At 59.3% G+C, this 21,637-nt stretch overlaps 1 protein-coding gene and 1 long non-coding RNA gene across 5 annotated transcripts in view; both read right to left on the bottom strand.

The window, feature by feature from the left end:
- Positions 1–21,637, bottom strand: part of CCDC85C (coiled-coil domain containing 85C) — a gene marked incomplete at its 5' end in the record, with an annotated part of 83,352 nt that overhangs the window by 21,303 nt on the left and 40,412 nt on the right. The gene's annotated exons all lie outside the window — the stretch shown is intronic.
- Positions 1,193–19,333, bottom strand: LOC309626697. Its single transcript, XR_014243363.1, has 4 exons — positions 17,460–19,333; positions 6,684–6,875; positions 4,917–4,983; positions 1,193–3,746 (listed from the first exon to the last, which is right to left on the bottom strand). It is a non-coding gene; the product is annotated as an uncharacterized lncRNA (long non-coding RNA).

The raw sequence follows: 21,637 nt of genomic DNA, 5'->3' as shown, positions 1-21,637 counted from the left end.
ATCTGGGCTTCCTCCGCTCCATCCTGCCTGACGCACAGAACTTCTACAAGCGACTTGTTCGGGGGGCCGCATAATGCAGATAACCCACCACCCCTCCTGCAGTCAGGGGCCAGTGAGACACCCCCAACCACACGCCCCCAGTTCCTGAACGCGGAGGGGGTGAAATCCACCTTCCCTCGCCACGCTGACCCCGCTGCACAATCACATCAGAAGCGGGAGAGGGACCTCCCCGGTGGCGCGGCAGTTAAGAATCCGCCTGCCAAGGCAGGGGACACGGGTTCGAGCCCTGGTCCAGGAAGATCCCACATGCCACGGAGCAACTAAGCCCCTGTGCCATAAATACTGAGCCTGCGCTCTAGAGCCCACGAGCCACAACTACTGAGCCTGAGTGCCACAACTACTGAAGCCCACGCACCTAGAGCCCATGCTCCGCAACAAGAGAAGCCTCTGCTCGCTGCAACTAGAGAAAGCCCACGCGCAGCAACGAAGACCCAACGCAGCCAAAATATAAGCTAACTAATTAATTACTTAATTTAAAAAAAACAACCTTAAAGCCTCCTGGCTCTATTAAAAAAAAAGAAGCGGGAGAAATTCCGCCACCCTAGCTACCCACAGCCCTGGTCCTACCTCCCCATTGGGCTGGAAATCAGCTCAGAGGAGAAAACTAAGGACTAACTCACTCCAGGCCAGGACAAGGGAGCCTGCCTGGGTGGAGGCCAAGGGTGACATGGGGCAGAGAGGGCAAGGGGAGGGAGGCAGAACACGGGACAGGGAAGGTTAACACAGGGTAGGGTAGGCAAGGGGACCAAAGAGTCACAGCAGGTGCCCGTGCCGAGGGAGGAAAGGTGGGTCTGAGCACCTCTGTGACAGCATGGGGTACCTCCCCCAGGAGGTCTGCTGCCACCTGCTAAGGGACGGCTATGCGCCTCTCACCCACACGAGCGCCCGGCCAGAGGCCACACAGCCCGGACGCCAGCCTGGACCCTGCCCACCCCTGGGCCAGTCTGCTGCTCCTGCTGTACCCACCGGCCCCGACCCCCAACAGGACTCAGGGTCTTCCCGGATCACACCACCAGCCCTTCATCGCAGAAGGCACCAGACCTTTGACCAAAGCCAGCTCCCTAATGCCCCACACCACTGCCCCCCCGGGGGGACCTTTAACCTTCCCAGGTGGGCAAAGGGGGCTGAGGCGCAGCCAGAGGACAAGCTGGAACCGCCATCAACCGTGCCAGCACGGCCAGCATGACCACGGACGAGCCCTGGGCCCTCAGGGTCCTGGTGCATGACGCGGACGCCGTGCCCCTCCCCTACAGAGCCTGCTGGCAGAGGAGGAGCCCACGGGCGCCCTGTGAGGATGGGGCGGCCAGTGGCCCCTCCCCAGGGCCCGGCCCCCCCGCGCTGGAGCCTGGCCCAAGCTTCACGAGCTTCCGCCCATCAGCAGTGCTCAGCTGTTGCCTCTGACGCGCCCCCAGTTACAGGAGGTGCCCGTGTGCCCCTTGACCTGCCCGCTGTGGGTCACTCTGTTCCCCAAGCATACCCTCAGGAGCCTTGTCTCCCCAGCCCTGGACCAGGCCCAGGAGCCCTCAGCCCCGCCCTGGGCAGGAATGGGGGGCGGCCCATCCCGCCCCAATTACATAACCAACTCCTCCCCGCTGCTCTCTGCCAGTCACCTCTCGGGAATGCGGAGCCTTCTGGAGAGGAAGAAGGTCACTGGCCAGCCCACTCCCCCTCACTCCCAGGGAGACCCTGGTAACCACAGGGCAGCTCGGAGCCCCGCTGTGTGACCTTGAGAGGTGCAATGGCTTCTTTATACACACTCGGGGCAGTGGCGGGGCAGGGTGGGGGGACTGGGCCCCGGGCGGTGACTCCAGAGGCTTCCCTGTGCCCAGGGCCCGGGCAGGGGACCCTCAGTCCCTCAGTCACTACGGTTCACGCCCCATGCTGGCCCCCGGCCTCGGTTTACCCGTCGTCAATCAGCCCAAAGTGACCAGCAGTTCCCACACCGCACCTGCACCCACCCTCACGAACAGGCCTGACGGGAAGGGCCTCAGTGTTCCAGGGGTGCTGGGCCCTCTGCGCAGGGGGACGGAGATGGGGTGCAGCCTGGGCTCCCCAATCCTCTGTGCCCTCCACCTGCTGCCGGCAGGAGGGTTCCCGGGAACACCACCCAGGAAACAGCGGATAAGGGAAATTCCAAAGGCCCCCCCAGCTCCCTCAACCTTACGTTCAAACAACCACTGACCCCCATGAGGTCCCCCTCTGGGTGGGGTCGGTGGGGGAGGGAAGGTCCCCCCCATCCACCCCGTGGGAGGCATGGCAGCCCCTGCACCTGGCGCCTCCTTGAAGGCTCGCAGGGGCCAAAAGGCATCGTCCCCGTTTTCCAGACGAGGAGGCCACAGGGAACAGTGTCCCTACTTGCTGGCGGGTGAGCAGGGGGGCCCAGGGCCCAGACTTCCAGACCCTCTCCTCACCGCCCAGGCCCACCCCCATAGGTCAGTGCTCAGGACCCCAAGCGCCCGGCCGCTCTGAGAGGAGCTGACAGCACCGCGCCACTGTGAGAAGCCGGCAGAGGTCCCCAGTGAGACGTGGCTCTCGGTCAAGCATCTCCCCCGGACGCCCCACCACTGCCCAACCCTCGGGCACGGCCGCAAGCCAGGTCCCCTGCTCACCGCCGCCCCACCAGGGGATGTGCTGCCAGGCACAGCCCTGACGTCAGGAGAAGGACCAGCCACTTGTGTGTGACCAACGACCTGAGTCAGGTCACTAACTCTCACGCTGCCCCGTACGGTCACAGAGCCATCCTGAAGGCGGGCACACCGCCCGCCCGTGGCCTCCTGGCTATGGGGGCGATTTTGTGTCCCTCTGCCATTCCGATGGGCTGAGCCAGGAGCTCCCAGCCCTTCCCTTCTCTGTCAGACTGCCGCTGGAGTCATGGCCTGGGTGGGAGTCAGCAGACGTGCCGACCAGCTCAGCGCCCGCCCTGGGCAGCAGGCGGGCCGGGCACACCGCTGCGCCACAGCCCCACGCCCACCTCCCAGGATGGCAGTCAGGAAGAAGGGGCGGCGACAGAGCCAGCGCCACGAGAAGGGACACAGGCCATCGCTCATCCCACAAACCACAGGCCGCGTCCATGGCCCCAGACCAAGGAACCGCTCCGCTCAGCCCATCTGTCTGGGTTCGCCCCAAACCCCAAGAGGCTGCAGAGGACGAGCTACACTTCAGACATCAAGGTTTGTCGGGTTTTTCTTTTGAATTTCAAAAGAACAATGTGAGAAACTTAAAATATCTTTAAATCACCCAGTGCTCCCAATGGAACGTATCCTAAGGAATTAATTCCAATCGTGAAGAATGCAGACGGTGTTACAGTGATCAAAACTGGAAACAACTATTTGTCCAACAACAGCAGAGAGTTTATACCCTTGTCGTCACTCAGATGACGTTTAGGAGAGTTTCTCTCCTCAACGATACAGAAAAACACTTAAACGCCAGTGAAAAGAACTGGACACAAAACTACACATAGAATTGCTGTTATGTTTAAAAATATCCATGTATTGAAATAGAAATCCAGGAACGAGGCAGCACACAGAAATACCAACCGTGGTGTTGCTCACGAGGAGAAGGGTGACTATTTATTCACACTGTTTCTTGTTAATTTTCAAATAAACTCCTTTTAGAATAGGGAGAAATCTTTCTTCATAAAAAAGGAGAAGGGACTAAACGATTGTACCTTCACATCGCAGAGTCCTCTGTCAAGGGAAACAGAAGCGTGGCCCAGAGGACGGCGTGGAAAGTGGGCCCCATCGGCCACCCTCTGCCCACTGCCCCCAGCTCTGCTCTGGGGGCCTTTTCCGAGGCCCAGGCTCAGCCCCGAGCCTGCCCAATCCTGCAGAGTTTAACAGGCTATGAGGCCGCCTCCGCAAAGTCCCAGATAAGCCTCCCCTGCCACACGGGACCCCGTCCCCACTGCCCCCACCCTCAGCTCCCCAAGCCAGGCCCTGCACGCTGCCAGGAGCCAGGGGGCCGGACATCTGGTCACCTGGGGGTCAGAGCAGGTGCCCTGCAGTGGGGAAGAGTGAGAGCTAGGTGGACCCTCCCGTCGGGGTTGGAGGGAGGGGGGAGAGCAGGAGGGCAGGGGACGCCAGGAAGGGCCTGGCTCCCTGGGAGGACGATCCTTCCCAGCAGCCTCGGGCAACTCACAATCCCACGGGGCGCCTCCGAGCCCCGGCCTCTTGGAGACAAGCGTGTAATTAAATTAATTCCAGGTTTGCAGTAACAAGGAGTAGAGCCCGCAGGGAGGGAAGCGCCATTTCCTGGCTTGACTGCTGGCGGGGGGGGGAAATGAGGGAGGTGACTACGAAAGGGACCCCGAGCTAGGCTGGCCAAGGTGCCCCCTGGACATTCCCTGACCCTCCCAGGGCCCACTGGTCCAATCCTGGGGGACTCACGAGCCACCTTCCATCTGGAGGGACAGGGAGAGCTCCCCGCAACACTCTCGCTCTCAGGAGCCTGAACAGCAGCCCCCCCTACGCCCCTCCTCACAGGTCCTTGTTCGCAGGTGCGTGGAGGACCAGTGCAGCCCGTGGGTGGGTGGGAGTCACGGAGCTGACGGTCTGCAAGCCCCTCCCCGCTGGCGCTGATCGGCTCCACCGAGGGGTCCTGTGCCAGGTGCTGGCGTTGACCATCAGGCCACTCTGCCCTCCCGGAAGCTGCCAGGTCACATCTCCCCCACCCCCCAGCCTGGCCCCCTGCCTGCCTAGGCAATGTCACCCCAGCCTCACCATCGGTCCAAACTGCAAGAATTTGGGGGCCAGAGGCCATGTCCAATCACCCCTGTCACCCCCTCCCCACCTAGCTCACCGCTAAGCACACAGTAGGCCCTTGGAAAAACCTGAAGACCTAACAGGAATCCGTCCTACCGGCTGGGTCGAACAGGTTTCCCCAAAGGAGTTGACTCTTAATCCTATGAGCTCCCACCAGCAGCAGCTGCAATGACAGTAAGAAGCGCTCAGCCTGTGACAGTGACCTGGCACCCCCAAGGCCACAAAGGGCACAGCATGCCAGCGGCCAAGGGCAACTGTCCCTCAGACCTCAGCCCACAGCATTTACACTGTTGTCTCGTGCCAACCTCACCAGGAACTTTCATCTTAATTTGGGTGAGACAAGGATTCGCATACAAGCGGGTTACATGGGTGGTGACCCCAGGAAGCCCAGGTGAGGGTGTGGAGAGGTGAGGCGGGGAATGGGAGCTGACGAGAAGGGTGTGAACCCGCTGGGGGCCTCACAGTTACTCGCCTGCCCAAGGGCTCCCTGGTGGGAGCCGCTCCTGGCAGGAGAGTGGTGTTCATGCCCCAGGAGTGCCCACCTGGAGAGGGGACAGGGCAAGCTCCCAGGCAGAGCTGCAGGTGCCCACAGGTGAAGCGGGCGGTGGGCACAGAAGCGGTAAGTGCCACGGGGATCTGGGCAGGGCGCCAACAGTGTCTGCCACAGCTTGGGAAAAAGTACGACTTTCCCTCTCTGCAAAGGAGGAAGTGGATGGAGGCTGGGGGCAGGGGGCTGGGGGGTGGCACCATGACACACAGCCACACGCGGGGCCTGATTCTCCAGCTGCTGCCTCTTCCAGGGTCCCCACCAGCCCTGCCTCCCTTGCAGCCCCCTCTCCCTGAGCGGGGTCCCTATAAGGTCTCGGGGACAGACAGGCTTTGCGGCAGGTCATCAGCAGGAGACTGAGCGACGCCACACCTTGGGCCCCTGCGTGAGGGCTCACACCCAGCAGCTCTGCCGTGAGATGGCTGGCATTTCCACGACGCAGCCCGGCTGATTCAATTCCCTTCTCCTTCCACTTCATTAAGAGGGGTCGGCTGTGGCATCGGGGCCCGTGGCTCCACTGAGGTGGAAGGGCCTCGTTCCTGGGCTTCTCTCCTTTCTCCCCCGCCCCGGGACTGGCCCCCAAGGGGGCAGGTGAGTGCCACACATACCTGCGGGCCGTGGAAAGCAAAACCAAGTAGGGCAGGCCCATTCTGCACCTCAGTCTCCACCCGTACCTCCCACCTGCCCAGGATGTGGCGGAGCTGTCGCCTCTCACAGGTAACCTCAGACGCTTCACCCCCATGGGGAGGTATCCCCATCCCCCCACAGGCACAGAAACAAGGATGCAGCGATGCACCAAGTCACACAGGCAGGGCCACCAGGAGAACCACCCCCAGGGAGCTCTGACCACCTCCGGGCACCAGGGACAGTGCTATGGTCTGGATGTCGGTGTCCCCCAAAATCCATATGTTGAAACCTAACGCCCAATGTGATGGTGTTAGGAGGCAGGGCCTTTGGGAGGTGATTAGGTCACGAGGGTGGAGCCCTTGTGAGTGAGATTAGTGTCCTAACCAAAGAGACCCCCCACAGAGCTCTCTTGCCTCTTCCGCCAAACGAAGACACAGCAGGGAGACAACCGTCTATGAACCAGGAAGTGGCCCTCTCCAGACACTCAGCCTGCCAGCACCTTGACCTTGGGCTTCCAGCCTCTAGACAGAGAGGGAAATTCCTGTTGTTTATAAGCCACCCAGTCTGTGGTATTCTGTTATAGCAGCTCGAACAGAGTAAGACAGACACAGAGCAAGGCGAGGTCATTCCAGCAAGCAGCAGCAGCAACCACGCACACTTAATGACCACCAACGGTGTGCCTTACTTACAGGCAATCGTCCTCATCGTCTCTCACTGTGAGCAGGTGACCGACCCCTGTGTACAGGTGAAGAAACTGAGGCTCCGGGAAGTGAAGTGACAGCCGCAGACCAGGCAGTGACGGAGCAACCTGCTCTCCCTACCTCGGGCTCAGTGCAGCCCTGGGCTCAAGGCAAAGGCCACACTTTCTGCAGTACCCAGTCCTGCTGGGAAACAGGCCGGTACTCAGTCCCAGGGCGGCCGCTGCCCTCCCACCCGGCCCACAGACCAGGCTCGGCAGGTCTTGGGCTGATGTTCCTGCTGCCCTCACCGCTGATGAATGAGCATCTCCATCAAGGCCCGGGACACTGATCCAGCAGAGCCTGGGAACAGTCCCGTCTTCTTAAAGGACTTGGAGGATGTTCCAACCCCAGGCCCACCTACTCCCCAGACCCTGGACAATCCCAAAGGTCACCAAAGGACTGAATTCTTGCAGAGCAGTGGGTCCCCAAATCCAGGACTGGAAAGGCAAGTTACCTCTTTCACGACAGTCCAGGCTACCAGGGGGCTGTGAGCTCCCCATCACTAGCGGAAAGCAAGCAGAAGCTGAATGCGGGATGGAAGCCCCTGGAACCTGAAGTTTCCCCACGTAGCTGGGAGGAGGGCATGGGAAGCTGTTCACCGACCCCAGTGCCAATGTACTCACTCTACTACCCTCCAGATCCCCCAGGGACCCTGCCAGGTGGGCGGCAGAAAGCCTATCCTATAGAGGACAAAAAGCACGCTCAGCGAGTGAATGGGTCCGCCCAACGTCGCAGAGCCAGGCACCGGCAGGACCAGCAATCACGCATGCTTGTGGAAGGGCATGGTCCCCTACTGCGAGGGTCTCTCAGCCTAATGCAGGAGCTGCAAGAATAACCACGTTTGCTGAAGGGCAAAGGGTGGAGTGAAGAGGCTCAGCCTAGGGATGAGGGGGGCCGAGAGCAAGGATGCGCTGATGGGGAGAAATCAGGGACTCCTTCCTGAAGGAGGCGGCATCTGAGCTGAGCACTTAAGAGCAAGCAGGACTCTGACAGGCAGACAAGCCAGGGTGGGGATGGGGAGGATGGAAGGCAAGTCCCAGCTGAGGGCGCAGGGCAAGCAAAGGCAAGGAGGTGGGGCCATGACAGGCAGGTTCAGGAGCACCTGAGCCAGCACCCAGTAGCATCTGCCTCCTGGCATACAGCCCCCAGGAGGTGCGGGCTGAATGTGAGACAGATATTATTTATGGATGAAGGCGAAAAGGCTGAGGAGGCGTATCAGAGGAACATCAGGTTCCTGCGAGGATACCTCCTGGGAGTGGCAGCGCTGAGCGGGGAGGGCTGCCGCTGCCCCCCCCTCCTCCAGGCGGGCCCGCCCACCTGAGCTGCCCACCAGTAGGTCTGCGCGGTGGGCAGGCCAAGGCAGCCGGCTGCAAACTCTGAGATGACTACCAGAGCCTCAGGCATGAATAAGAGTTCCCTTGTCCACACAGGACACTGAGAAGGGACTCTTCTTTCCCATTCGCACACGCAAATGTTTCTGAGCACCTATTATGTGCCAGCAGACGCCAAGCAAAACCCCAGCCCTCCCAGCACGCCCCCGTAATCCTCACACCGAGCTATCCCTGTTTACTGCAGAGGAGCCTGAGACTCAGAGAGGTTAAGTAGCAAGTCCAAACTCATACAGTGAAAACACTGCAGGGCTGGGATTTGAACCCAGGTTTGTCCAGAGCCAAGGTTCTTTCCACGCTGCCTCAAAGTTTCCCCAGCGGCCCTGGGGTCCCATACGATCACCCTGGGCCTCGCAGAACACCATCACCATGGTGGCTGGTGCTGCTCATTCCGAGCCTTGACTCCGCCACGGAGACAAGCAACTTTCATCCATTCTCCAGACAAAGAAACCAAGGTTCAGAGGGGCCCAGTAACTGGTCCAGTCACAGAGTCATAAAAGCAGGGCTGAAAGTCAAGACGTGCGTGTGCCCATGCATGTGTGTGCGTGTGTGTGTGCATGTGTGCGTGCGTGCGTGTGTCTGTGTGTGTCCCCATCCCCAACCCAGTGCTCCTCCAGGCCACCCACCGAGGCAGAGAAGGGCAGGGCTTGGGAAGACTCATGGCTCCCCTCCCCTCCCTGAGCAAAAGTTCTCTTCGTGGGGCAGTTCTGGAGACTCTCAGCCTCTAAGGCTGGGCCCAGGCTCCAGGGAGCTCCACCCTGGACGCTGTTCTCCTGGCCCCCCCCCCCGCCCCTAGGACCCCCACCCCAGGGCATCCGCAAGCCCCAAGACTCTGGGCCTCACGGGGTCACGAATGTCCGAAAGGCTGGCCCCCAGCCCCTCCCAAGCTCCCCCCTCCATGCCCTGATACGTGGGATCCTGGAAACCTCAAATCCCACATCCCCAACTCAAGTGGACAGCCGTGACCCCCCCCTCTCCATCCCGAGCCTGCAGAGGCAAGCAAATTAATGGGCACAGAGAGAAACGAACAACTGCATTGATGCGAACTGGGATCTCCCCACGCTGGCCGCTCGGCCTCTCCTGACGAGGCGCATGGCTGTCTCCTGGCTGCCACCTGCCCCTCCGCGTGCCACACACACAGATCCAGGATCCCACGGATCGGTGCTCTGTCCACCCGGGGCCACCTGGCATTTAATTCAACCTGCGCTGAAATCTCGAGGGGGCGGCCAAGCAGGAGGCCGAGTCCAAGCCGGCTCATTTAGAATACACCCCGGTCTGGATGCGCCTGCAAGCCGCTGGTGCTCTCAAGCTGAAAACTCAAACTTATTTCTCCATCCACCGCTTGGGAAGCCCGACAAGCCCAAATTGAAACTGTGTCATTGTTTCAAAACCAGGGGAAAACAGGAAAAAAAGAATTCCTTTCCTGTGCCTTCAATTTTCAGGCCCAGAAATTAACCTGTGTGCTTAGGTGACACAGTTCAGGGGTCAGCACTGTTCATGTCCCCTCCCCCCCCAACCTGATTTCATTCTGAATGATTGGGAATTATCGATAGAGGCTGAACAGACCACCTAGAGGCCCCAGCACGGCCACCTAGCCACATAGAAGGCGAGTCACACCTGGCCTGGGTCTCCCTGGGGACATTTTAACATTTGATCTCTTCTCCCCTGGAACCAACTAAACTGGACTCCAGCGAAGGGGCCTGGATGTCCATGTACATTTTAAACGTCCTCCAGGTGATTCTAACGTGCACACAGGGCTGGGGACCCCTGCTCTATGCTGAGAAGTGACTGTTCAAATTGTCCCCCTCTTGGGCTCCTTTCCCGAGGGACCCCACGCCTCCTGGCCCTGACTACTCACTGGGCCTCAACCCCTGCAAACACAGCTGTACCACAGGGACTCCAAGGAGGCCAGGACATGCGGGACGGATGTCTGAAGGTGGTGAGGGAAGCGGGTAGGCGGGTAAACATTCACGGAGCCCCTGAATGTATGTGCCAACCCCCTTGGTAGCCAGAAGTGGAGACCTTGCTGGTTTCAGGGGGAAAGGGAGTTTGCTTTCATTGTTAGACATCATGCATGTCTCTACCAAGCATGAAAAGCTGGTGGCGCCAGAATGGGGCCAACTGTCCAGCAGAGGGGGCAGGAGGGAGGGGGCAGGACACCAGGGCACACTCCAGCCGCCTGCAGAGGCCGTGAGGTGAGGGGAGCTGTGGCAGGCGGAGCAGGCTCAGGAAACAGAAAATCTAGGTGCGGCTGCGTCATCGGACACAGGGGAGTGGCTGGAAGTACAGCCCGAGATCTGACACCTCAGCAGGAACCCCGCCCTGGGAGTGAGCAGGAGAGCTGGGGCTCAAGGCATAGGAGGCAAGAGAAAGAGGGGGCTCCAAGCAGTTAGCTCTGGCGGCAGCACCATGTCTGGACAGTGTTTTGCTGATTCAGTAAAAACTAGAATAAGTCATCACAAGAAAGGCGGAGGGATTCCTGGGGTGGTGGGGGCCCGCAGAAGCTCTGCACGCCTGGCACACATCCCCAGTAGCATTCTGTGCCGGTGGGGGAAGGCTGAAGTGTTTCATGAAAGGGACTGCGGTGGGTGCGGAGAGTAAAAGTTCAATCCCAACCTCACACCACACACAGAAAGCAGTTCCAAGAAGGAGAGAGAGTTCTATGTGAAAAAACAACTCTAAAAACTTGGGCTTGTTTGATACAAAGGGGGTGACAACTTACGCTACAGGCAAGAAGCCAGTCATAAAACACCACATATTGTATGATTCCATTTATATGAAATGTCCAGAGTAGGAGAATTCACAGAGACAGAAAATAGATTAGTGGCTGCCAAGGGCCGAGGGGGAGGAAGAACAGGGAGTAACTGCGGATGAGTACAGACTCTCTTTCTGGGGTGATAAAAATGACCTAGAATTAGATAGTGATGGTTGGGTAACTCTGTGAATGTAGTAAAAAGCACTGAATTGTATACTTTCATATATATATTAACTGTGTGAATTTTGTCTCAGTACAGCTGTTGTTAAAAAAGAACAACTCCGGGACTTCCCTGGCGGTCCAGTGGTTAAGACTTTGCCTTCCAATGCAGGGGGTGCAGGTTCAATCCCTGGTCAGGGAACTAAGATCCCACATGCCTCGCGGCCAAAAAACCAAAACATAAAACAGAAGCAATATTGTAACAAATTCAATAAAAAGAACAACTCCAAAAAGGGAGGGAGGGAGGGAGGAAAAACAAGAAAAAGAAGAAGAAAAACAAAAAAAAATTAAAAAATAAAAAGAGCAATTCCAGCTTTCAAGTAGGAAAGGATTTCTTAATCAAGAAGCAAAAAGAACAAACCATAAAGGGAAGGCCTGTTATACTCAACTGTATGAACATTAAAAACCCTGCCCAACAGCAGACCACAGATCTGTGAGCACAGTCAGAAGACCAGCCTCCTGCAAACAAAGACAATGAGACAATTTCAGCCATTTGACCGACAGAAAGTGAATAGCGGTCACTCATGTGATGGCAAGAGCCTAAGAACCAGGAACCAGGACATGGGGCGCCCTGGCACAGCAGATCAGACAGCCACCCGGCACGGCTTCCCACCACTGAAGATGCACCTGCCTTCAAGGACCCCCGGCGGTCCAGGTGTGCAGAAACAGGTACAAGAACGTGTCCCAGCGCTGGCTAAAGTAGTGAAAAAAATGGAAACCACCTCAAAGTCCTCCCTGGGAGACCAGATAAATTGTGGTTTAACCAAACAATGAAATACTATGCAGAACTGGAAACGAATGAATTGGGATTACAGGTACCATCAACAAGGATACATCTCAAAAGCACGATACAGGGAGGGGCGAGGAGGCGGAACTGAGGGACACATATAAATGTGACATCATTTATAAAGTCTGAAAACCTGCAAAGCATCATCGTACCTTGCTTATGGACGTACAACCTGTAAGAGAAATAACATCTGCGCAGGAGAATGATAAGCACCGAATTCCTGGCGAGGCTCTCTCTGGGGAGGCGGGGGTGGGGAGGTGACACACAAGATGCCTCAACTCTACCTGTAACACTTTATTTCTTAAAAGGATCTGATGCTAAAATGCTTTATTGTTGGCAATCTGATAAAGGTGGGCAGTGGAATAAATAGTCTCATTATTCTCCAAGCTTGTTTCTTTTTATATATTTCTTAACAATAATAATAATAATAACATTTTTTAAGTAAAAGGAAGAAAGTTGGGGCAGCGCAACAGATGCTCCAGAAAAGATACTGGAAGCTTTTGATGTTGGAACACCCCCTCCCTCGGTCCCAATTCCCAGGCTGCCTTTGGAAAACCTCACAACATCCCTGGCAGTGAGCCTCCTTTGGTGCCGCCCCCCACCCCTTGGGAGCAGTCAAATGGCAGCAGGTCAAGAGCCTATGGGGAGGAAGGGCCACAGGGGTGGGAGGCTGACAGCAGTGGGAAACCACCCTCCCGCAGACAGTTAGGGGGCAAGAGCAGGTTCCCTCTCTGCCCCAACTGCTCTGTGACCTTGAACAAGCCCTTTCCCTTACCCAGGCCCAGAGAGATGCGGGCAGGAGGCCCAGGTGACCCAGAGGGTCAGAGGGCAGGACAGAGATGCGACTCAGAGCCCCTACAAGGCAGCATCCCTGCAAATAGGCTGGGCAGCAAGGACCCGCCCGTTAAAATGACACAGACTCGGCATGAGGACAGCAAACTGCCCTTCCCACTTCACAGAAAACCCACAGCAGGTGATTGCTGACCAAAAGATCATGGACAAGGCCGGGCTTCAGGGTGCATCCCCCGAGGTCCTGGGGAGGGCACGTCCTTCCAGCCGGTGAAGGACCAACTCCTTTTGTGGCCAGGGCATGTCGCAAGAGGAGAAAACTGGTGAAAGGTTGCAGCTCCGGCAGCACCCTCGGGCCTCAGTCTCCCCAGATGACATCGCAATAAAGATATCAACCTGCACTTATGAACTGTACTTGGCAGACTACTGTCCACCCAAAGATGCCCACGCTCAACCCCTGGAATCTATGAGTATGTGACCTCACGCGGCCAAAGAGACTTTGCAGATGCGATTAAGGTTATGGCAGTCAAGAGGGGGGATTAGCCTGGATGATCCAGGTGGACCCAATTTAACTTCATGACTGTGTAAAAACGGAGAGCTTTTCCTGGCTGTGGTCAGAGGGAGAGGTGACTGAGGAAGGGTCAGAGAAACGTCCTGTTGCTGGCTCTGAAGACAGGAATGGGGCCACGAGCCAAGGAATGCGGGTGGCATCTAGAAGCTGGAAAAGGCAGGAGAAGGATTCCCCCTCAGGTCTCCAGAAAGAGCGCAGCCCTGCTGACACCTTGATTTTAGCACTTCTGCCCTCCAGAGCTCCAAGATAATACATTTGCGTTGTTCCAGCCACCAAGGTTGTAATTTGTGACAGCAGCCATAGGAATCTAACAGAGGAACTAAAAGCTGTGGCTGTGTGACTTTAGGTGACTTGCCTAGCCACTCTGAACCTCAGTTCCATTGGAAGGCTGCTGTGAGGACTAAGAAAGGTAGCAGCTCTAAAAGCCCCTGGCATGGTGCCTGGCACTTCCTTAGTAGATGCTCAATAAAAACCAGCCCCAACCTCTCCACTGCCCACACGCCAGTGGCATGACCTTGATGGGAAAGAACGGCGAGCCGAGGCTTCCACGCTGCCAGCTGAGGGCACACCAGCACCAGGTCACCATGGAGCCGGCGGAATCAGGCCACACTCACCTCCACTGCATGACTGCCCACCTGGGGCCTGGCCCACCCGAGCCCCCTGCATTTGCCTCCCTTTCAAATCTAGCAAAGGCTGGTGCATCACCACAAACTTTTAAAAGTGGGGTATGAATCCAATTCAGGAATGTCACACTCGGAGGTTATCTGAAGCAAAGGTGGTATTGTTTGTTCGAAAGCAAATGCCCCCTTCTCTATTTTAAGTTGAGATTTTCGTAGAGCATGGAGTACAGGGACCGCTGAGCTGGCTGTGACGGGGGAACAAACCGAGGCTGGTTCCATACACCGCAGGGAAGACCTCCCCACCATAAACAGAGTCCTGGGGCGGGTGAGGGTCCCGTGTGCCTGGACCACTGGGGCTGGACAGACCCACAGCCAGCGCCCAGCCCTGTGTTCATGGAGGCACAGCAGGCGGCCGGGAGGGAGGGCGGGAATGAGTGAGCAGGTGAGTCCAGGTTCAGCCTCCTGCCTCCCAGCAAACTGCCCCCCACCCCAGTTCAAAGCCCCCTGGGAAACAGGTCTCAAGAGAGTCCGAGCCAAATCCAGGCAGAAAGGTGGGTCCAGCAAAGAGGAAAGGAACGTGGCAAGAGGAGAAATGGCCCAAGCCGGCACTAACCGGGCCCGAGGCCCACATGGTAATGAGAAGCCCAGGCTGAGGGAGACCAGGGAGGACATCTGTGGTCACAGGTCGCCTGGAGGTCTGATTCGAACACTGCAATGATGGGGCAAACCCCGAAGCTGGGGGTCCAGGTGTGAGACTCGGAGAGGAAGGACAAAGCTCTCCCAGGCCAGAGAAGCCTGTGCCCAGATGGCTCCCACGCCGGGAGAATGGAGGGGTCTCCTCCGGGATCCAGGGCGGGTGGGCAGGACCCGGGCTGCTGCCTGGGGGTGCCGTGAGCTTGCTGTGTGACCCAACCGCTCTGAGAGAGCTCACAGACCTGCGCGTCCACCCCAGGTCATCGTGGGGGCCTCTCGAGGCTGGCTCCAGGGAGGCGTGGACCGGCCCAGCTGGCGGCGAGGAGGCGGGCACCGCCCCAATCCCCGCCACGCAGCAGAGAGGGCCTGGGCGTGGGGTCGGCAGGTCCGGGCCGGCTGCATTTGCTGGACAGGGGCGCCCCCGCCCAAGCCTCAGTGTGCCCTGGGAACCAAGAAGTCAGAGCAGGTTCCCTGAGCCTCCCAAAAGGAAGGGCCCGCTCCCTGCACAACACCCTTCCAGAGAAGGGCCACGGCGTTGCCGGTGTTGGTGCTGATGGGGGGCTCTGGGTGTTTGGGGTTCACGCGTCACCCCAGGTGCACTCCCGTCCTGCCAGCGCTCATCGGCTCGGCTCTCTGAATGACCCTCCGGCCCGGGCTGCCTTTCACCCAGAAAACGGAGTTGAAATTGCCCTTTGGACCCACAGCTTTTCTGCACAAGGGAGAGGGTGCACAAGCTTCCAGGACTCAAAGGTCACCTGCTCACCTTGGGCAGGGCTTGGACAGCCCTCCACTTCCCACCGTGACCTGTCGGTGGCTCACGACAGGACTGGCAAGCCTGGAGCTCAACACCCTACTCGCCGCGCACTCGGTCACCGCAGGCCGCTCAGGATGTGCCGGGGGTGTGATCCTCCACGGGAGAGGGGCCTGCCCTGCGACCTCCCGTTAGCGACTACACATCTCTGAGCCTCTGCATCCTCATAACGGGAGGAACGATGCTCCTCCCCACTGGGCTGCGGGGAGGACTCTGCAGGCCAGGCCCCTGCAGCCTGGAATTGGGGCGGGGGGGTGTGTGGGGGGGGGTGGAGGCAATCTTCTCACAGACCCTTCCAGAGCCTCCACAAGCACAAGTTCAGAGTTCGCATCTCCGTGTAGCACTTGAGCAAGGGACTTCCCGGGGGCTTCAGCCTCGCCACCTGCAGAGGCAGGCCTGCTTCCCAGGGTGGCCCGCCAGGCTGCTCTGTGACCATCTCCGTGTGGCACTTGAGCAAGGGACTTCCCTGGGGCCTCGGCCTCGCCACCTGCAGAGGCAGGCCTGCTTCCCAGGGTGGCCCGCCGGGCTGCTCTGTGACTGCGCCCAGAGCCCCTGTGGACAGACCCTCCTCCCCACCACCCGTGACTGCTGGAGTCATCCTGCTCCGCTCGCCGCACGGATCTGCCCCCCTGCTTTCCCGCCTGAGCTCCCCCTCCCCCCATGCCCTCACTCCCTCACCCTCAGCCGAAGGTGACTGTGATTGTCCCCACACAGCAGCTCTTCCACGGCGCCTCTGGCCAAGCCTCGGCTGCGGGGGGAGACCCCCAGTCCCTGCCCGAGCTGGCAGGTGAGGCTCTCCCCCGGGATGCGCTGGGTCCTGGGCTGCAGGGTGCTTCTTACTGGAGTGTGCCCGCCCCTCACGCCCCTTCGCAAGTTCTTGCAGGGCTGTGTCACACACCAAGACAGCAGCCGGAGAAGGCTGGCGACCCTCACATTCCTGTACGCTACACAGAGCAGGAACCATCAGCCCTCTCCCTGGCATCAAACACCCAGCCCGGGCTCTGAGAGGGGATGGTGAGGCTTGGCATTGTAAAGGGCGGGTGGGCACCAGCAGTGAGGGGAGTAGATTCTATGCACCAGGGGCCGGGCCCCGCCATCACTTGCTGTGTGACCCTGGGCAGGTCCCCTCCCTTCTCTGGGCCCCAGAACACCTCTCTGCACAATGAGGGAGTTGGAAGCCTCCAAGGGCCCTTCTGGCCTGGTGAGCACAGGTGGGTACAGGTGGGCGTGGTGGGCACAGTGGGTACACGTGGGTGTGGTGGGCACAGTGGGTACGGGCCATCACGGCAGCACTACGCCTGCCCACGCAGCTGTGTTTCTTTAAGAAAGATATGAACGCTAACAGACCCAAAGGTCAGGAGAGCTGGTGCCAGGATTAGGTCAGTGTTTGGTTACTAACGAGAATAAACAGACCTTGGTCCTGCAGAGGAAGGGCCCTGCTGGAGAAGCGCCATGGGGGAGGGAGGTGGGCGGGGCCAAGGAGCCTCCCTCTGCGTCATCACGCCCACAGGCGACAGGTGACAGCTGGCCACCAGGAACTGCCCCACAGCCAACTCCCAGTCTCAGCAGGGGGACAGCACAAGGCCTGGAAGGGGACCCCAAAGGGAGCAAAAGGGCCTTCAAGGTCAGTCCAACCTCTCTTGCTAACATCAGGGTAACTAGGGACCCCGAGGTACTCACCAACTTGCCTGAGGTCACAGGCCATCCTGGCCCCCAGGCCCTACAGGGGACCCATGTCAAATCCCAACTCCCTTCTCCTCCCCGGCATCTAGCCAGTTGTTTGTCCCGGGCAAGGTGACAATGACAATGAGAGCCAGTGATTACAATCATGTTGGATAAAATAAGAATCCACAGTGATAAAAAACACGTCCACACACGCAGCCCGATGAGGGAGAAGGGGAAGGCCCCTCACAGCAGAATTCCAGCTGCTGAGTGCAGACGGACAGAGAAGTTAGAAAGTCATCATTACCACCGCCAGAGCGGTGCCAATGGACGCAAGCCTTGCGAGCGTCCGGTGAGGATCAAGACGCCTGTGTGACCTCAAAGCACCTCCCACAGGTTATTTATTAATTACAAAGTTATATGTACTAACCTCACAGTGGGGAGACCTCCTGACCCAACAGATGGAAGTTTGCTCCCAAGATGGGCCACACCAGGTGCCTCCTGGCAGGACAGGCCGACAGCACGGCATCCCCTCGGGGCCGTCCCTGCCCCAAACACACAGCCTGCATCCAACCGTGAGCCAAACGCGGGGCTGGTCTGTGGTCTTCAAAACGTAGATGACATGTCAAAGGCGGATGGAGGAGACTTTCCGAATGAAGGAAGGCTAAAGGGAGTGTGTGATCCTGCGCTGGATCCCCGATCAGAAAGCAACTGCTCTAAAGCACCGTGCTGGGACGCGCAGAGTGCCAGCTTCAATCTCTCGACACTGTCACCGTACTGTCACCACCTAAGTGAAAGTCCTTGATCCTAGGAAACGCACACCGGAGTGTTGAGGCTGAAGGGGTGTGTTAACCCCAACTTCTCTCAAATGGTTCAGGGGAAGAACAGCCCCACCTACAGAGGAGGAATGACCAAGGGATGAGACAGCCCTAGGAAGCTAACACACTCTCTCTGAGGGATGTTTAAGGGCAAGAACGGGACATGCCAAGCAAATCGCAGCCACACACATCACCTCCAGCATGAGCCATAAGCCATCCCGGGCGCCACCCTGCCGTGCTCCCCAGACTGTCGTCCACGGAGGGGCCTTGGAGTCCCCGTCACAGCCCCCAAACCGACAGCCCCCCTCCCAGGCAAGAGGCCGACCGCTGACCTAAAGCACTGCGTGCAGGAAACGTAGCTGCCAACACGTCGGGAAACAACCTATGCTTTCCAGCAACAGAGCGCCAGTCACGTAAATTCTGGTTAACTCACTTGAAGGGGTGTTGTATAGACACTAACAAGGTTTACGAAGACCAAGAGGAAGAGCGCGTCAGATGCAATGTTGAGTGAAAAAAGCCAGATTCCACACTAAATACACAGTGAGATAACCAGCAGCCAACACACGCCTGCACCGGGTGGGGAAAATAAAACACTGCCATCGCAGTGGGAGAGCTTCAGAGCAGGGTCCCGGGGGGGACTGGGCTAAACATGTTTCGATTTTCTTTCTACCTTTCCAAATCTTCCTGCTTCGCTAATGAATAGGTAGGTATCCCCCTAGAAATACAATCGATCCAATCTGCACCTGGGCCTCATCCCCCGCCCTGCGCAGCCATGGAATTCCTCTCCTTGTCAGAGCCGGCTTATACCAGCCGCCTCCCCGGGGCAGACGTGCCCTGGACACAAGGGATGAGACCCAGGAGCTCTCAGGCCAGAGCTGCCTCTGAGTGGTTGCCACCCAAGGCTGCCCACTTGTCCCGGCCAACAGAGGGGTCTTCAGACCAGCACAGGGGCAGGCGGGAGGGTCTGGACTGGGAGACCCTGGGATGAACCCTCTGAGTCTCAGTTTCCCATCCGGGAAACGGTGATGATCACACACGTGGTGCGATCACCGGAAGGCAGCAGTGCTGGCAAAATCGCCTTGAATAAAAGCACAGGGGCAGGCAGGGGAATGACAAAGCCCTCATGGAGCAATTCTAGAACCCTCCACTGCAGCAGGCCAGGCGCCAGACAAGTCCTCAGCACGCCCCATCTTGACTCTCAGAGCAGCCCCACGAGGCCACGGCACCAGGCTCACTTTGGAGAGGCAGGGAGGGGGCTCGGTAATGTCCAGTGGGTCCTGCCCTTTTCCCGCAGACATTCCCATGCCACTGAGTAAGGGTGCAAAGGAGACACTCCCTCTCAGAGGGCCCTGGAGGGGGTCAGCTATCCAAAGTATGCTCCTCCGCCCAGGTGGGTCCACGGCCTGGAGAGAGGTCACACATGCAAGCAAACTCCCAGCTGAGAGAGCCCCTGTGCTGGTCACACACCCCCAGGGGCGCAGTTTGGTTAATTAACAGCCACTGCCCAGCTCTGCCCCGACGCCGGAGCCCACGGGAGCCTGAGAAATCCCTTCTGCAGGGAACCAAGATCCAGACAGGGGTCCAGCCTCTCGGGGAGTCGCAGAGCCAGGATGAGAAGCTAGGGCCCGCCCACTGCCCACCACAGCGTTGGGGGGATTCCAGCGGCACCGGGGGACTGGCTGCAGCCACAGGCCAGCGCCCTCCGTCCAGCCAGGATAATTCCCTCACGTGCAGGCACCATCAGCTGGCACTGCCCCTGGAGGGCACCATGTGGGGGCATCAGTGGCCTCTCTGCGCCGGGCCAGGTGGAGCCCTGGCCTGCCACCCCTCACTGTTTGGTCCCAGCCTGTACGGTGGGCTGGACCAGAACATCTCTGACGCGGTTCTCTGCTTCTCGCGAGTTCCTCCTACCCCGAGGCCCAAACACAGCCTGGGCCGGAGCCCATCCCACCACAGGAGAGAGGCCTCAGGCGGCACCGGCCCTTCTCCCAGGCTCCGAGGGGAGTGAGGGGAAGAAGCAAGGCTTATTTCACACGCCCTGCCTGGTGCCGGGCAAGCTCCTGGATCTTCAGGACCATCTTCAGGCCCCAGGCTCCAAAATTCAGGGATTACACAGGCGGCAGGGCGGTGGAGGGGTGGGGACAGGCGCAGACAGGCCCTGCCCGAGTCCACCCCATGCCACGCTCTCCCTCCCGGGCCTACAGGTAGGTGCCTCACCTCTGCCCACGAGATGCAGGACCCCAGCCTGCGGCCCTGTGGGGAGGGGTGCTCACGGGGCAGCCTCAGGAGACTGTGCCCCTCCGGAGCGATGTCCCCCACAGCTCCAGGGTCCCTCAGGAAGCAAGAGCACCCGAGGGTGGCCTTCCCATGGCTGCCCCTGCTGCGACAGGCAACACTAAGCCTAGACGTGTCTGGATGTGAGCGCTGGGACCGCCTGAGCCTGGGCGAGCTCCTCTGGCAACCAAACCTCACTGGCATCACTCCATTTACCCGGCTTGAACAGACACTCGCGCCCTGGGGAAGACGTGCCGGGGGGCCGCTGGGGCCTCCCAGAGCGGCAGGGTCAGAGGGCCAGAGGAAGAGGGGCTTCGAACCACAGAGCTGTGCCCCGATGGGCAGACCCAGGCCCAGATGACGCTCAGTGGGTGCCCCCCACCGTGCCAGGCCCTGGAGGCAGACTCTGAGGACAAGGGTTTGCCCTGGGAGCTCGCAGCAGCACAGGGGAGGGGGCCAGAGTGAGGCACCCGCAGACAGGGCAGCACACGCCCTCCGAGGGCCAGGCCGCGCCAGGGCCGCCTCTGCCTGGGGGCCCGGCTCGGCCCAGGCACATTCCACCCGTGAGCTCCCAGCACCGTGCCTGCACGCACTGCGGCCTAGGACACTTCGGTGGGAGGACGGACCGAGGATGGGGGGCCAGGAGGGAGGGCAGGAGGAAGGGGACTTCACGCCCTGCCCCGCCTTGTGACTTGGGCCCCTGAGTTGCCACTCTCCCAGCCGTGAAAGAAGCACCTTTGCTGCAGAGCTGGTAAGATTCAATTAAACTCAATTCTGCAGGACACAGTACGTGGGGAGCCTAGTACCGGGCCTGACCCCCAGCGATGTGTACGTCCCCTCCTTCCCCTCCCCGGCCACGCACGTGATGACCTCGGTGCAGAGCTGCCCACTGGGCCTCTTGCTTCCTTCAATGCCATCCTCCCTCAGAAATGCCCGGCGGGCAGCCAGCCAAGGGTCAGCCCCACGGAGGTGCCTATGTGTTTCGCCATGGCCCACGTCTTTGGGGGAAGGCCACCCTCCCACAAAACAAAAGCACAGTCTGGGGCAGAAGACAATGACATCCCCCAGCAGGCTGGCTTGTGCAGCCCCCGGCAGGCAGCAGATGTTCGGAGGGACAGACGATCCAGCCAGCCAGGGCCGAGGTCCCTCCCCGGCCGGAAGTCCTGCTCCCCATTTTGTCTCTGCTGCCCATGACCTTGCACCCCTCTGGCAAGCCTACTACTCACTCAGGTCTCAAGGGCAGTGGCCACCCCCACCCAGTGCCACAGAGCTGGAGCTCACTGCCTCTCAATCCGCAGAGGAGAGCTAACATGCCCCCGGGTGCCCGGCACCCGGTACAGAGATGGGGACTGTCACGGCATCGTACAGGAGCTGACACTGAGCCTCCAAGGGGGGCAGCCTGACCACAGCCAGAGGGCACCAGAGCTGGGGTCTGAATCAGGGCTGCCTCACAGGGGTGGGGGGAGGTCCAGCGCCCAGCCCGGGTCAGCCTGGCCTCGCAAGCGGAAGAAAGGTT

The sequence above is a fragment of the Balaenoptera borealis genome (assembly GCF_965194805.1).
Source record: "Balaenoptera borealis genome assembly, chromosome: 3".
Lineage (NCBI taxonomy): Eukaryota > Metazoa > Chordata > Mammalia > Artiodactyla > Balaenopteridae > Balaenoptera > Balaenoptera borealis.
Note: the sequence above shows the minus strand (reverse complement) of the source record. Positions and strands in the feature narration are given on the sequence as shown.